General features: G+C 38.6%; 1 protein-coding gene across 4 annotated transcripts in view; it reads right to left on the bottom strand.

Annotated features, from left to right (window-relative positions):
* The window catches only part of RBM47 (RNA binding motif protein 47), a 271,935-nt gene that overhangs the window by 33,247 nt on the left and 225,139 nt on the right, over positions 1–13,549 (bottom strand). Inside the window, exon 5 of one of the 4 annotated variants that reach the window (XM_036852163.1) lies at positions 456–579. The exons of the other annotated variants lie outside the window; for them this stretch is intronic. The gene's annotated coding sequence lies outside the window, so the exon portion shown is untranslated. The remainder of the gene's footprint in view (positions 1–455; positions 580–13,549) is intronic. 4 annotated transcript variants of the gene reach the window in all.

Here is a 13,549-nt window from a genome sequence, read left to right as displayed (position 1 = left end):
GACAGGTGAGGAAACAGAAATTAGAGAAGGCACAAGGATTGTTCGAGAACATACCAGTATCTTCTGTAGCTTGTACAGTCAGGACCCTTCCTTGCATCCAAAATTTCGAAAGACAACTCTGATTGAAATACCCTTGATCTTTTTTTTTTTTTTTGTGAGGGAGACAGATTTATAAGCAATACACATTTTTCCTTAATTCCTAAGATGCTCACGTATCAGCAGTAGTTTTTCCTCTTGGGCCACAAAGATGTAAACAACAAAGAAATAAGGATTTTATATTGTCAGTTCAAAATGACTTACCAAATGACTTATCAAGTTGTATGTACTACTAACGTTGCGACATAAACATACACCAGGTACGCATTGTCTATACAGCAGACAGCTTGGTTCATAAGAATGAAAATTTAATGTTTTCCTTAAGTGAAGAAGAAAAGGACACCAGCGGATGTACTTACCAAAACCCACCAATTTGATTTGTCTGGTCCTTTACACGATGTTGAATAAGAATATACAAGGAGATTCAGGCAGCTTCCTTGGGATTTCTCAGTCCAATTTGTGGAGTGCCCTTTGAGGCAAATCCTAAGAGGTAAAAACAAAATTGCTAGGAATGTTTTCTATTTGAGTATAATTTTCATATGTGCATTACGAATTTGGGGCCATTTCCTTCAAAAAATGAACTGCTATTACTAATGACCATAGTCTCTACAAACCAAGAAATGCAACCCTTTATTCCTCCTCCTGTCCTTGAAAAGACAGGGAACAGTAATAAGAAAATGACCAATTTCTTCCATTTGTTTTATTTTCCCCCCTGTCTTATTTATCCGCAACCCCCTGCCACCGACTCCAAAATGCACAACACAATGTTTAGGAATGAATTCACATGTAGCTTAGATTCACAAAAAGGAGAGGTGGCGCTCTTTACAGAGACGATCCTATCTAGCGCATGGCGCCCCCCTCCCCCATTTGGGGGCTTACGACACACGTCACTATGAATCATCACATTCTTGCCTGCTGAATCCAAAGAGGGTCTCAAAAACCACTGAAACGGGGCTTCCCTGGTGGCGCAGTGGTTGGGAGTCTGCCTGTCGATGCGGGGGGCGCGGGTTCGGGCCCTGGTCTGGGAGGATCCCGCGTGCCGTGGAGCGGCTGGGCCCGTGGGCCGCGGCTGCTGGGCCTGCGCGTCTGGAGCCTGTGCTCCGCAGCGGGGGGGGCCGCGGCGGTGGGGGGGGCCCGCGCACCGCGATGAGGAGTGGCCCCCGCTTGCCGCAGCTGGGGAGGGCCCTCGCACAGAGGCGGAAAAAAAAAAACAAAAAAACAAAAAACCACTGAAACAAGCGCTCCAGCCAACCACTACCAACTGATTAGAAGTGGTATAAAAGCAACTTGTTATTCTGCCCTAAAATGAATAGTTAAGACTCTTCTGAGGATGTTCTCTGCATGCAGTACTATAAAAAGTAGGATTTGGGATCCTAGGATCATCTTAAAAGTCATGATATACAACACATTCAAATTAAGAAACTTAAGTTCAAGATAAGGGTATTTTGGGTGAGACGTTAAAATATATCCTAAGCACAAACCTTTTACCTGTATTTCACATCTGGAAATATAATCTACCAAACTTCAGGAATATTCTCTCCTCACTATGGAGAGCCCTCATTAAGCCATCTGAATTATCCAGATGACTTCCACGATTCCATATGGCACAGTGGCTGCAACACCAGACTCGGAGCACCTAGAAGACTGGGATTTTAACTCTAGCTCTGCCATGCCTTGTTCTGTGTTCTCAGGCAAATTATTTTATGTGGCTGAGCCAAAGTTTTCTCCCCTGAAGAAATAAAAGAGTTGGATTACCAGTAGTTTTCAAACTGGTTTTTTAATATTTGTTTTGTTTTGCTTCGTTTTTTTAGGTGTAGTGTCCTTTCTTCCACCAAAAATTTACCTCGATGCAGAAACAAACTGATAAAACAGGAGCTGGCTAAACTGGTGGTTGGGGATGATATGGGGAAGCATCTCCACCCATTCTGCTCCATCATCCACGGGGGCTGTGTGGAAACACCATAGGATCTTTAGGACCACAGAGCACAATTTGGAACCTGCCAATTAAATGGCCTCTAGGGACTTCCCTGGTGGTCCAGTGGGTAAGACTCCGCGCTGCCAATGCAGGGGGGGCCTTGGTTCGATCCCTGGTCGGGGAACTAGATCCCACATGCATGCCGAAACTAAGAGTCTGCATGCCGCAACTAAGAAGCCCGCATGCTGCAACGAAGATCCCGTGTGCTACAACTAAAACCCGGCGCAGCCAAAATAAGTAAATAAATAAACAAATAAGTAAATGGCTTCTAAAGTCAGTTACAGCTCCAAAATTATTCTGCCATAACTATCTGTATATTGCAATGACTGGCAAGGCATTCAATGGGATTCATAACTTTATGGGAACACAAGCAATAAAACTAAATCAGGGCTTCCCTGGTGGTGCAGTGGTTAAGAACCCGCCTGCCAATGCAGGGGACACGGGTTCGAGCCCTGGTCTGGGAAGATCCCACATGCCGTGGAGCGGAGCAACTAAGCCCATGTGCCACAACTACTGAGCTTGTGCTCTAGAGCCTGCAAGCCACAACTACTGAGCCCACATGCCACAACTACTGAGGCCTGCACACCTAGAGCCCGTGCTCCACAACAAGAGAAGCCACTGCAATGAGAACCCCAAGCACCACAACAAGGAATAGCCCCCACGTGACGCAACTAGAGAAAGCCTGCGTGCAGCAACGAAGACCCAACGAAGCCAAAAATAAATAAATTAAATAAATAAAAAACCCAAAAAACAAAAAACTAAATCATACTCCAATAAAGATGTTAAAGAAAAAAAAAACTAAATCATGAGCTGGCTTTAATCCTTATTATCAATGATCTACTAAAAAAAAAAAAAAGCCACACCCTCAAATAAATCATAGAGTAATTGCTGTTAAACTCTGTACATCTCAAAGCATATAATCCTCACCCTCGTCTGTGAGGTCGATTTTCTAAATGCTACATCCTGGATAATACCTAATGATCAGCATCACAGTGTCTGATAAATAAAAATAAATGTGCAAATTACAAGCCGTGTCCTGAAATTAATTCTACCCTGTCAACGCAACAGAATAAAATGTAAACTCCTGCACTATTCATTTACGAGTTAAGTGAATCCAGACAAATTTATTGAACTTTTCTGAGCCTCAGTCTCCACATCCATAAAGTGGAGCTAATTCCTTGCAGGACTGCATGGAGAACAGAGAAGATACTTGTAAAGCACCATTCCTGGCACATACTTGTGCAGAACTGTAAGTTTTCTCTCTATAATGGCAAATTTTTTCCTTTGAGAAATAGTATCATGGTAATGGACATGTAAACTCTATGAATTGGAAGCAAATTATTAATATATAAATGAAATTATAGGTTTTATATAGTTTTGTGCTAAATCTTAATGATGGGAAGAAGAATTATTGAAATGCCTTTCACAGCTATTCAAGTAACAGAAAATTTCCCCCAAATAAAACACTTAGGACTATTTGTTTCCAGAAAAATCTGATTTTCCAGAATGGCTCCAAACATAACCCATTTCGTAAATATTTTAATATTATTTTGTCATAAAAATCTTCGAGCGAAACCCACATGCTACTTTCTTCCTGTGGCTTCACACTCCTCCTGACACAAAATTGGGTGTCTCAGGGTACCCTGTTTGAGAAGTCGATCTCTAGTACAAATCCTCCATTTTACTGTGGAGGAAACTGTCTTACTGAAGGTCATGTAAAATTTGTGGGGAAGTTCTTAGAGAAAAGAAATATTTCCAGACATAAACTGGGTTAATTAATTCATTCCAACCCCTCACCCACTCCTCGTTCTGTGAAAAAGCTATGAATATTGTCCATTATATCATGAAGTCTTTAGGAAGACCAACTGGGGAAATTTTCTTAGATTCCAGTAGAAGAAAAAGCTGTTCTGAGCAGAACACTGGTTTGTTTTCAATTTTTCAGGCATTTGAATCTTAAGAGTTACTCATGGGTCCTTCTTCAACAAATAGTGGGATCTGAGGGCAATCGTTTGTTGGACTTATGACACCTGTAGCATCACCTTAATTTGCCTACCCTGACTTTTTTACCCTCTCTTCTTTATTTTGTCTACCATATGTATTTTTGAAAGCTGTTCAAATCCACTTTTGCAATGAGGCAGGGTGTAAATAAGTATGTGAAATTAATAAATGTATTGTTTCCCAAAGGATGTTCCAATCTAATATCAAGTTCCATGTCACGTTCTGCTTCTCTCAACTCTCACGCATAAACCGAGGCGAAAAATAACTTTCTCACCCCGACTCCTCCACCAACAAATGAGAATTCTGTTTCTTAAAAACAAATCCTTTCCAAAGATAAACCAGTTGCCCACACCCAGGGACACTAGTACACGGGCCTAAAGCTACTGGGAGACTACCAGGGCAACAGTCTAGTAACAGAGCTCTGGTTCTTGCTCTGCCACCAGCAGTGTGAGACCACCCGTTGCCACTTAGCTTTTTGGCCTCAGCATCCTCACCGGTATACTGAAGCTGCTATTAACACCACGTGTGAAAGTCGTTACAAGGATAAAATGAGACACTACATTTGAAAGCATCATGTAAACTGCCAACCATCAACTCCAGCCTGGATGTCTGCAGTAGTATCCCAGCTGACTTTGACCCATCCACTCTTGCCTGCTGCAATCAATCTGGCTCTCAAGACAGGCAAAGTGACCTTTTAAAAACACACAATTTTATGTCACCCTCCTGCTTAAACCTCTACACTCCCTTCCACTGCCCTTAGAATAAAATCAGTATCCCTAGTAAGGGGTATAAGGAAAACTTTGGCTCCTCCTCCAGCCTCATCTTGTGTCACTTCCCCCTTAACACTTGCTGTTCCCAGTGCTTTAAACCCTCACCAATGCTCCTACCTAGCCAGCTTTTCTCATCCTTACACTTCACTCCTCAGAGGTCATCCCTGGAGCCTCTCAAAACATTCCTGAAACATCATATAATCCCTCACAGCACTTCTCATAACACTGGCTTGAACCTCATGAAATTGCTGTTTGGGGGGACAAAAATGGTAGAATATTGGCAACTTGATATGGTTTAATCTTACAGTAGTTGGTATAATAGCAGTCTTCTCCAGGCAATTGTAAACTTGCCCAGGGCAGAATCTAGATCTGACTCATTACTATAATCCCAGTGTCCCACACACAATCCTAGCACAGAGTAGGTGCTTCATAGTTTAATTAGTGTGAGGGATTGTTACTACTTTTTTAATGCTAAGCACATAATTTATATATTGTCATTGGTAGTATCATGTTTTTATGCAAATGCCACTTCTGTGTTGCATAGGAATAAAATGAAGAAATAGAACACAAAAAATCACTTTTTTAAGATTTTCATTTCTGGCATTTCTGGAAAGAAAGAATGAATTCTAGTAAGTATAATACATATCATTGGGGATAGAATTTAGCCCACTGGTATGGTATCATTTATGGATTTTTTCTTTTTTAATTCAAATGTTTCTCACCAAAGGGCAGAAGGAAAACAACTCTCAAAGGAAACCAGATGATTTGGATTTATCTTTTTTTACAGCTTCTGCCATGTGACAGCAAAACAATTAGGGGGGAAAACTAGCATATAAAAGAGTGCTAGACTTGAAACCGAGGAATTTAAAAATACACTTCCCCATGATGTTCAAAAAGAATGCATCTAAAACATTCCCAGATCGCCTTACCCAACTATGCCTTATTGTGTCCCTCCTGAATTGAACAGAGGAAAGACCAAGTCTAAACAAGTTGGGATAATGTACAGGGTAGGGGAGGCTTGTTCACAAAGCATGTAACTTAATAATATTAATAACAGCTAATATTCACAGAGTACTTATTATGCACCAGGCACCGTGCTAAGCATTTCATGTACACTGTCTTATTTAATCATTACTACAACCCCACAAAGCAAATTCTATAGTTATACTCATCCTGGAGATGAGGGAACTAAACAGAGGGAGGCTGGCCATTTGCTCAGGTCCTTTAACTGTAAATGATGAAGCTGGGATTCAAACCCAGGAGGTCTGAGACCAGAACCTGTGCTCTTAATTATTCTGCTCTATGGAAGAATCCGATTGCTTCTACACCCCAGTCTGGAAGAGTGGAAAACTGAAGTTTGTATTATAACAAAAGTGACAAATTACTCTATATGTATTTATATTGCAGCTTCAGAGTCATTTATGAGAAGTCAAAACTGTGAATGGCAAACCCATGGATTTTCAAGGCCCAACATCTAAGAATTTTTTGAAGCATCTCAATATTCAACTTTAAACAGTAAAAGATATTCTCAACTTGGGTTAGAAATAAAGACAGGAGTTTAACTTTTTGGATGAAAAGTAGAGAATGTTAGATACTCATAAATATCATGAGCTCAGAAATACCTCGTTACCCAATTTGTTCCCTAGATTCTTGAAAAGCTAGCACATTTGGGGAAGTTTTTGAGAAATCAGAGACCCCATGAAAGGAGTAAACAGAGCCTGCAATTTCACTTTCTACGGTTGTCAGTAATCTCTAATCAGATTGTTCTTTCTTGCTAACATTTAATAAAATAATCTACCTGTTTTAGTAGCAAAGAAAACAAACACACTAACATTCACATCACAGAAATTATTTTTAAAATTAACACAATTACTAATTCTTTACGTATGATTCACAGGCGGTGGTTATTGATATATCACTACCCAACCCCCTCCATCTTTGTGCATTGACATTTGACCCTTTTTATAATGTGCACCTTGTACCAGTGAAACCTAAGGCACCAGCTAGTTACTCATTAAACTTGGGTGCCAAGGGCTGACTTGTACAAATTATGCTGTTAACTGCCCGGCCTGGCCTGTGTGCAGAAGTGGAAAAAGCAATCATCATAGCTGTGAAATTCTGTCATATCGGCAGAACTGAACTACAAATTGCAGCAATTCGTGCCTGACCTCTGATCTGTGAAGTTAGTCTAAACCTTTGAACCTCAGCTTGGAATTGAGAAACAGCATTTGCTTGTACCACAGAAGATGGCTGCTGTGAATAGTTAACTCCGTGACTGGTGCTCGATCCACATCCACCTCCCCCAAAGAGTCACCCACAGCAAGAGACTTACGAGGGAGATCTCGAGAGTAAACGTCTCATAAAGTGGCATTATGAACAAATCGAATGTAAGTAGAAAATTTCAGGATGCAAGTCTTTTAAAGGAGCATATAAAAATAAGTTTTGAAAAGGGGAGAATCTGAGATAACTGAAATCACTGGGCATTTATACCTAGTGATAATGTGCACTAAAAAACTTCTCTTTACAGGTTAAACAAAAATAGAGTCTCAACTAAACACTAAAATTAACTCTGCTCAATATTCTGCACCAACCTAAATGAGAAAAGAATTTGAAAAAGAACAGATACATGTATAACTGAATCATTTTGCTGTACACCTGAAACTAACACAACGTTGTTAATCAACTATAGTCCAATATAAAATAAAAATTAAAAAAAATTCTTACCAGATGGTACCATCTCTCATATTATATTTTTAAACAAATGTATTATCTAATTTCTGTTAGAAATTTACAGCTTTTAAATTTACAGCTTTTAAAGCCCATATTAAGCCATTTCTGGGAAAAAGCAATCATGGGAAACAAGTTAAACTTTTCTTTGAACTCAAACTTACCTTCTGATACTAAACATTAGATGTAGGCTAATGAATAAGTATAATAATATATTTTTTTAATGTATACATTTTGTCGCAACATTGATTCATCATACTTTATTCATAATGAAGAGGGTTTTTCTTTTCAGGATTAGCTTCAAATGCTATCCAAATCGCTCCATTTCCAGGTAGAAAGAAGCGAATAAAGATGCTTTATCTCTGGTTTCTTTGAGTTAATATTAGAACAAATCTAAACAGCACATAAAATATAACTAAACTATTCGTTCTAATAAAAGTGAAACTAATTTATATAGTCTTTAAAGTATATAAACCTACACTTAACTAATTCCATTTTATAAACTTTACTATTGGTTTGAAAAAAATGATTGATACAAGAGAGTCTTCTTATACCAGCACTTTACTCAGAGGAAAAGTCATTATCACTAACTTCTGTGCAGTAACTCTCAAGAGCTAATTCCATTAATTTCTCATTTTTCCTTACCACATCACTTAAAATTTCTTCAACGACTGACTCTGAAATGACTTTGGAAAATAAATGTGGACATTATTGATAAATTCCTGCTTTTTGTCCCATAATTAAAATAGCAGCAATCTATGAAAACATGACTTTTTTTTTCCACCTAGTTTTTTCAAGTTTGTTAAAGTGAAGAGATGCTAGACAAACTAATTTTTTTAAAAAATGTTCTTAGCTTAGGAATTTCGGTTTTGCTGCTGGTAAGACAAACTGTGCAGCATTTGAAATTCTCACAAACTTCCTTTTTTTTTCTTTTTTTTTTTTTTTTGCCTTCGGTTAAAAACAAAACAGATCATTTGTTTATTCTACATGATCTAAATTACTTTAACCAACTCCTCTCTTCCAATTACAACAAATAAGGTGTCCCCTACCTTTCCAGGGTTGAAATCTGGATGCAACAGGCTAATGGTAACAAAAGCTTTCCTTAAGCAAACTTCGTTCCTGATCCAGGAACTGCGTAACTCTGTTATACATGGCACACCTCTCCTCATTGGTCAATGAGCTTTGGCCACTTAAATGCCTTGGGAGTCATTTGCTAAGGGCACCTGAAATGAACTTGAGTGGGTGGTACCGAACGAAGGGAGGTGTTAAAATTGCCAGATACAAAACGCTCAACAGCAGCCTGAAAATTTAATAGCAAACCTACTGTAACAAATGGATCTGGGGAAGACCCAAGAAGACAAAAGCTCTGACATTTCATAGAGAAGGAAATTTAACTGAAATATTTTATTCATACACCACTACTGACTAAAAGGAAACAAATGATTTTTTAAATGCACCTTCCTAGAAACAAGATGGACGTCCATTACATTGTTCTGCTTGCTGCAGACAAAAACAGTAATTCTTACTTCACTTGAGTTGTTGAGTTCTAAACACTTTATGTATGAACACACATATAAAGTGCTTAGAAAATTTCCTGGTATATAGAAAGTACTCAAAAAATACTACTATGATTTCTTAGAAATGTTCTATTTTTAGCAAATATTGTTTTTTTTTCTTTTCATTGTATCTGGGGTAGGTAACTTGGAGTGAGTGCCCTTCATCCTTTCTACTAATCACTACCAATAATTGGGTTTATGATAAGCCTGGCAGAAAAAAGATAGAGGCAAAAATTACACAAGAACTAAACCCTCATTTATTTTACTTTATCCATTTGGAACTGGAAATGGATTTATTGGTAAGAGGCAGAGAAAAATAGAAGGGACAGAGAAAGAAAAAGGAGCGGTAAAACATGATTCATGGATAATAAAAACAGTCCGTACATAACAATGGATCAAGAGGACCTGAAGCACTTAAGCAGAGTAAATACACTCCTCTTCAAGCAGTGAAGAGATGGAGCCCACTCTGGGGGTTGAGTCTGTCAGTTTAGGCAGCTGGGAGGTAAGGGGAGAAGGGGCCAGAAGATGCACTGGAGGACGGTTCCTGAAAGCTAACCTGTGACATCTGGGACCACCTGAACCAGGATTAACATGAGCTCCACAGCATACAAAGAGAGGAACAGATCTGAAACTCTTCCTAAAACAAACATTTCAAACTTGTGACCTCAAGTTTTCCCTTAGCTGTTATTCTGTAATTGTGAACCTTATTAAATCCCATGAACTTTAGCAATTTGAAGTAGCCAGGATGGGAAGTAAAAAGGCCAGAGTGACAAGAAAGTTTTAAATCTGTTTATCTACCTATATTTTTTAAGAGAAACAGTTTTATTACTCCCAAATGAAATAATCTAAAGCTATCAGTAGTGACAAGAAAATTATCAGCAGGTTACTTAGTAAAGGGTCAAAATCCAGAACAAGTCTAAGATTATAATCATGTTAAATATCGTATAAAACTAAATTGCTAGGTTCTGATGAAAGGAAAATGGAAGCAATTTTTCAACGATACTAAGGCAGCGTTTCCAAAAAACTACTGACTTCAGACTAAATTCCTTTTGACTACAAAAGGAACCCAGAAAATCTGCCTTGTATATAAGAGTAATTCAGTATATTATATAAGAATTTTTATAAATTCTGGATGTGTGACATGCTTTAAGCATTAGGAAGAATATTTTTGGTTTGGAGGTTTGGTGTATGAATGGGTGTCGGTCAAGTGGGTGAGCACTTGTGACAGAGAAAGAGAGAGAGAGAGAGAGAGAGTGTGTGTGTGTATGTGTGAATTCTTATACCAAATATTACCAAGAATGCAAAAACATAGGAAACAAACAAACTCAGGATGACAAATTTTAAGAGTAAGGTGGTAAGGACAGCGCAGCTTTTCACTGAATATCTAAAAGCAATAATTACAACTACCGCCTGCCCTAAACAAAAAATGAGCAACTTCTCCCTACTTTTGCTTTGAACAGAGTTAATTTAAAAAATACATATATGGCACACAGATATCTACGGTCTTGGCAAAAACAATGCACACAAGTTATTATAAATGCACACAATATAGACAAGTACATGAAAAAAGTAAAAGTCATCCCTTCTACTGGTAGTGACACTGACTCCTATTACATAGCCCTCGATGTAGGGAGATGTATCAGTATAAAAACTGTGTGTCAGTGGCATCAGAGTAGACACATGTTACATTTGGTGCCTTAACTTCTGATGGCTCTGGCGTGCCTTGGTCATCCCTGGAAGAGCATCCTTTGTTTTAACAAGGCAACTTTGTTTTTAGAGTGGACTGACAGCAGGTAAATCTGAGATTTGAGACAGTAGAGAAAAGAAAAAAAGAAAAAAAAAATACAGGCGCAAAATAGAAGCTTGAGACAAGATGAGCTCTAAGGTAGATCTGGAAAAAGGAATAAGAAACAAGATTCAGACAGGCCTGGGAGAAGAGAAACTGGAGCAGGAGTGAAGACCTGGTAATAAGCCAGGAAATTGTTATGTGGGCTATTTTAAATATAGGTAATATCCATTAAAGTCCCATTTACATCCTACTAGGAGAACATTCTTTTTTATTTTCACTTACCTAAAGGCTTAAAGATATAACTGATGTAAAGATCAAGTGAAAGTGTGTTTGCTCTTTATTTAATAGCAGTATATAGTTTTCCAGAAGTAAATTTTACACTATGTATTTAGAATTTCAAAACCTTTGCTGAAATTGGGCATTGTATTAATGCATGACTAAAGTATAAGAGGAAGAAACTGCACACACACACAAACACACACACACACTGAGGTACCAGTCTTCATCTGAAAAAGTGTCGATTACTGGCACTGATGCCATATATCTGTATTGACGGTGTCAGCAACAATAGTTGGTCATGACACTAACTAACCAACATTGGAAACGTGAGTTCAAAGAGCTGAAGGCATGCAGGTATACATACGAGAGTCCTCCTAAAGAATGTATGTGATAAACACAGAACCCACCAGAAGGATGGCAATATCATAAAAGGATTAATACCTCCAAGACAGCTTTTGGTTTCCACATACACGCAACATATACATGCCTTGGCCTCAGCTGCATGAGTTGTTAACATCCCTTTACCTGCCCTCTTCCACCACTATTTTAGACCGAAAAGTCTTTTTCTACTTTTATGTATTCTCTTTCGGTTAATTTGTTAAATATCCCATTAACGATATCAACAGGAAGAATTAAATAATGGACATTGCCATATCTGGGCTGATGAGTTTATCTTATCTGGACATCAGAAAAGGATCTGAGGGCTTTCATTTAAAAATTTTAAATGGTATCTTCTCAACTGGTACAATTGCTTTAAAGAGTAAAATTATAATAACTAATATTTGTGTATTTCATTCACTCAATCAATATTATCAAGTACCTTCTAAGTAGCAGGCACTGTCCTAGGTACTGGGGCTATAACAGTAAGCAAAACAGACAAAAATCCCTGCCCTCATGAATCCTATAGTCTCATCGGGGGAGACAGACATTGAATGAGTAGATCAGTAAAATATATAGTATGTTAGATTATGAAAGAGCTAAAGAGAAGAAACAGCAGGGAAGGAAAATGTGTGTGTGTGGCCAGAGTGGCGGGGGACCATCCTGCATGGTCCCTGTCTTACAAGGGAAAGTATATTTATTATTACTTATTATAAAAATTAAGCTTGGAATCCATTACATGTCTAGTGGGATACACTCTTAAAGCATATACCTACCCTCATTTAAATCATATGTCAAATACTTCCTGCTTACATAGCATAGCTATTTAATGTGGACATAGGCAAGGCAACAAACATCTTAAATACAGTAGTAAGAGCCAGGTACATGGTATTACGGAAAGGAACCCAAGAGAGAATGAAGTGCTTTGGGATGATTGTTTTGAAGTAAAACGAATTTTCCCCTCTTTTCTCAGGTTATCAGGAACTTCAGAGGGTTTAAATTGGCCAGGCTGGGCTGCAGTGGGATCTCCTCTCACCCTTACCCTAGCTCACTCCCTTCACCCCTATTTAATCACAGTCTTTAGGTTCACCCTTATTGGGGATATGCGGGACTGAGTCCCTACTTCTTGGAAATGTTCATCATGACAGGGAACACTGACTCAGAGAGAGGAAGAAGAGAGAGGTGGGCGTGGATTGGGTCCACTAACTTTTTTTTTCAGAATCTACGGTCCCAGCATCAGCACTGCATGAGTTAATCCAGAAGATTTACAATATTTTATGTTAATTATGCCTACTACAGAGCTTGTCTCTAACTTCTCAAAGTGACAGAGAGATTTACCCAATAAATTAAAGTATAACCCTATGCCATATCCAACCAACTCCTTCCTTCCCAAGCTTTACTCAAGCCAGGGATACTTTTTTTTTACTTTAAAATTTATATTTCTCACAAAAGCAGTCCTTCTAGTGTTCTCCACCTTCCTGTGTCACAGGCAGACATGAGGAGACCACAGACTTCAAGCACCCATGTTTATTACATACAACACTGACAAGGGTACATTTGGGGAAGCAGCCAATGAAGAGGCACAAAGCAGAATCATCACCTAAATTTCCTAACTTTTACTTAAACTCATCACCTCCATCTATAATAAAATCACTGTAGCTAACTTCTCTCTATAGCCCTTGTCAGACACAAGACACTGTTACTAAATGCTTCACACATGCATCCCTCATAAATACATCTTGCAGTATGTACTAGTAATGTCTCCATTTTACAGATGAGTAAACTAAGGCAAAAGAAATAGAGTAACTTGATCAAGACAAACAGCTAGCAAATAGTGGATGAGGATTTGAACCCAGGCACTCTGGCTCTGAGAGATCACATTTTACCACATCTAGATAAGTAATCTTCCTTCCTTCCTCCCTCTCCTTTCTTTCCTCTTAATCACCTACCTCTCTAGCTACCTACCCACCCTTCACCTTGC

The sequence above is a fragment of the Balaenoptera musculus genome, chromosome 5 (genome assembly GCF_009873245.2).
Source record: "Balaenoptera musculus isolate JJ_BM4_2016_0621 chromosome 5, mBalMus1.pri.v3, whole genome shotgun sequence".
Classification (NCBI taxonomy): domain Eukaryota; kingdom Metazoa; phylum Chordata; class Mammalia; order Artiodactyla; family Balaenopteridae; genus Balaenoptera; species Balaenoptera musculus.
The sequence above is the reverse complement of the archived record's forward strand: the minus strand, read 5'-3'. Positions and strand labels throughout refer to the sequence as shown.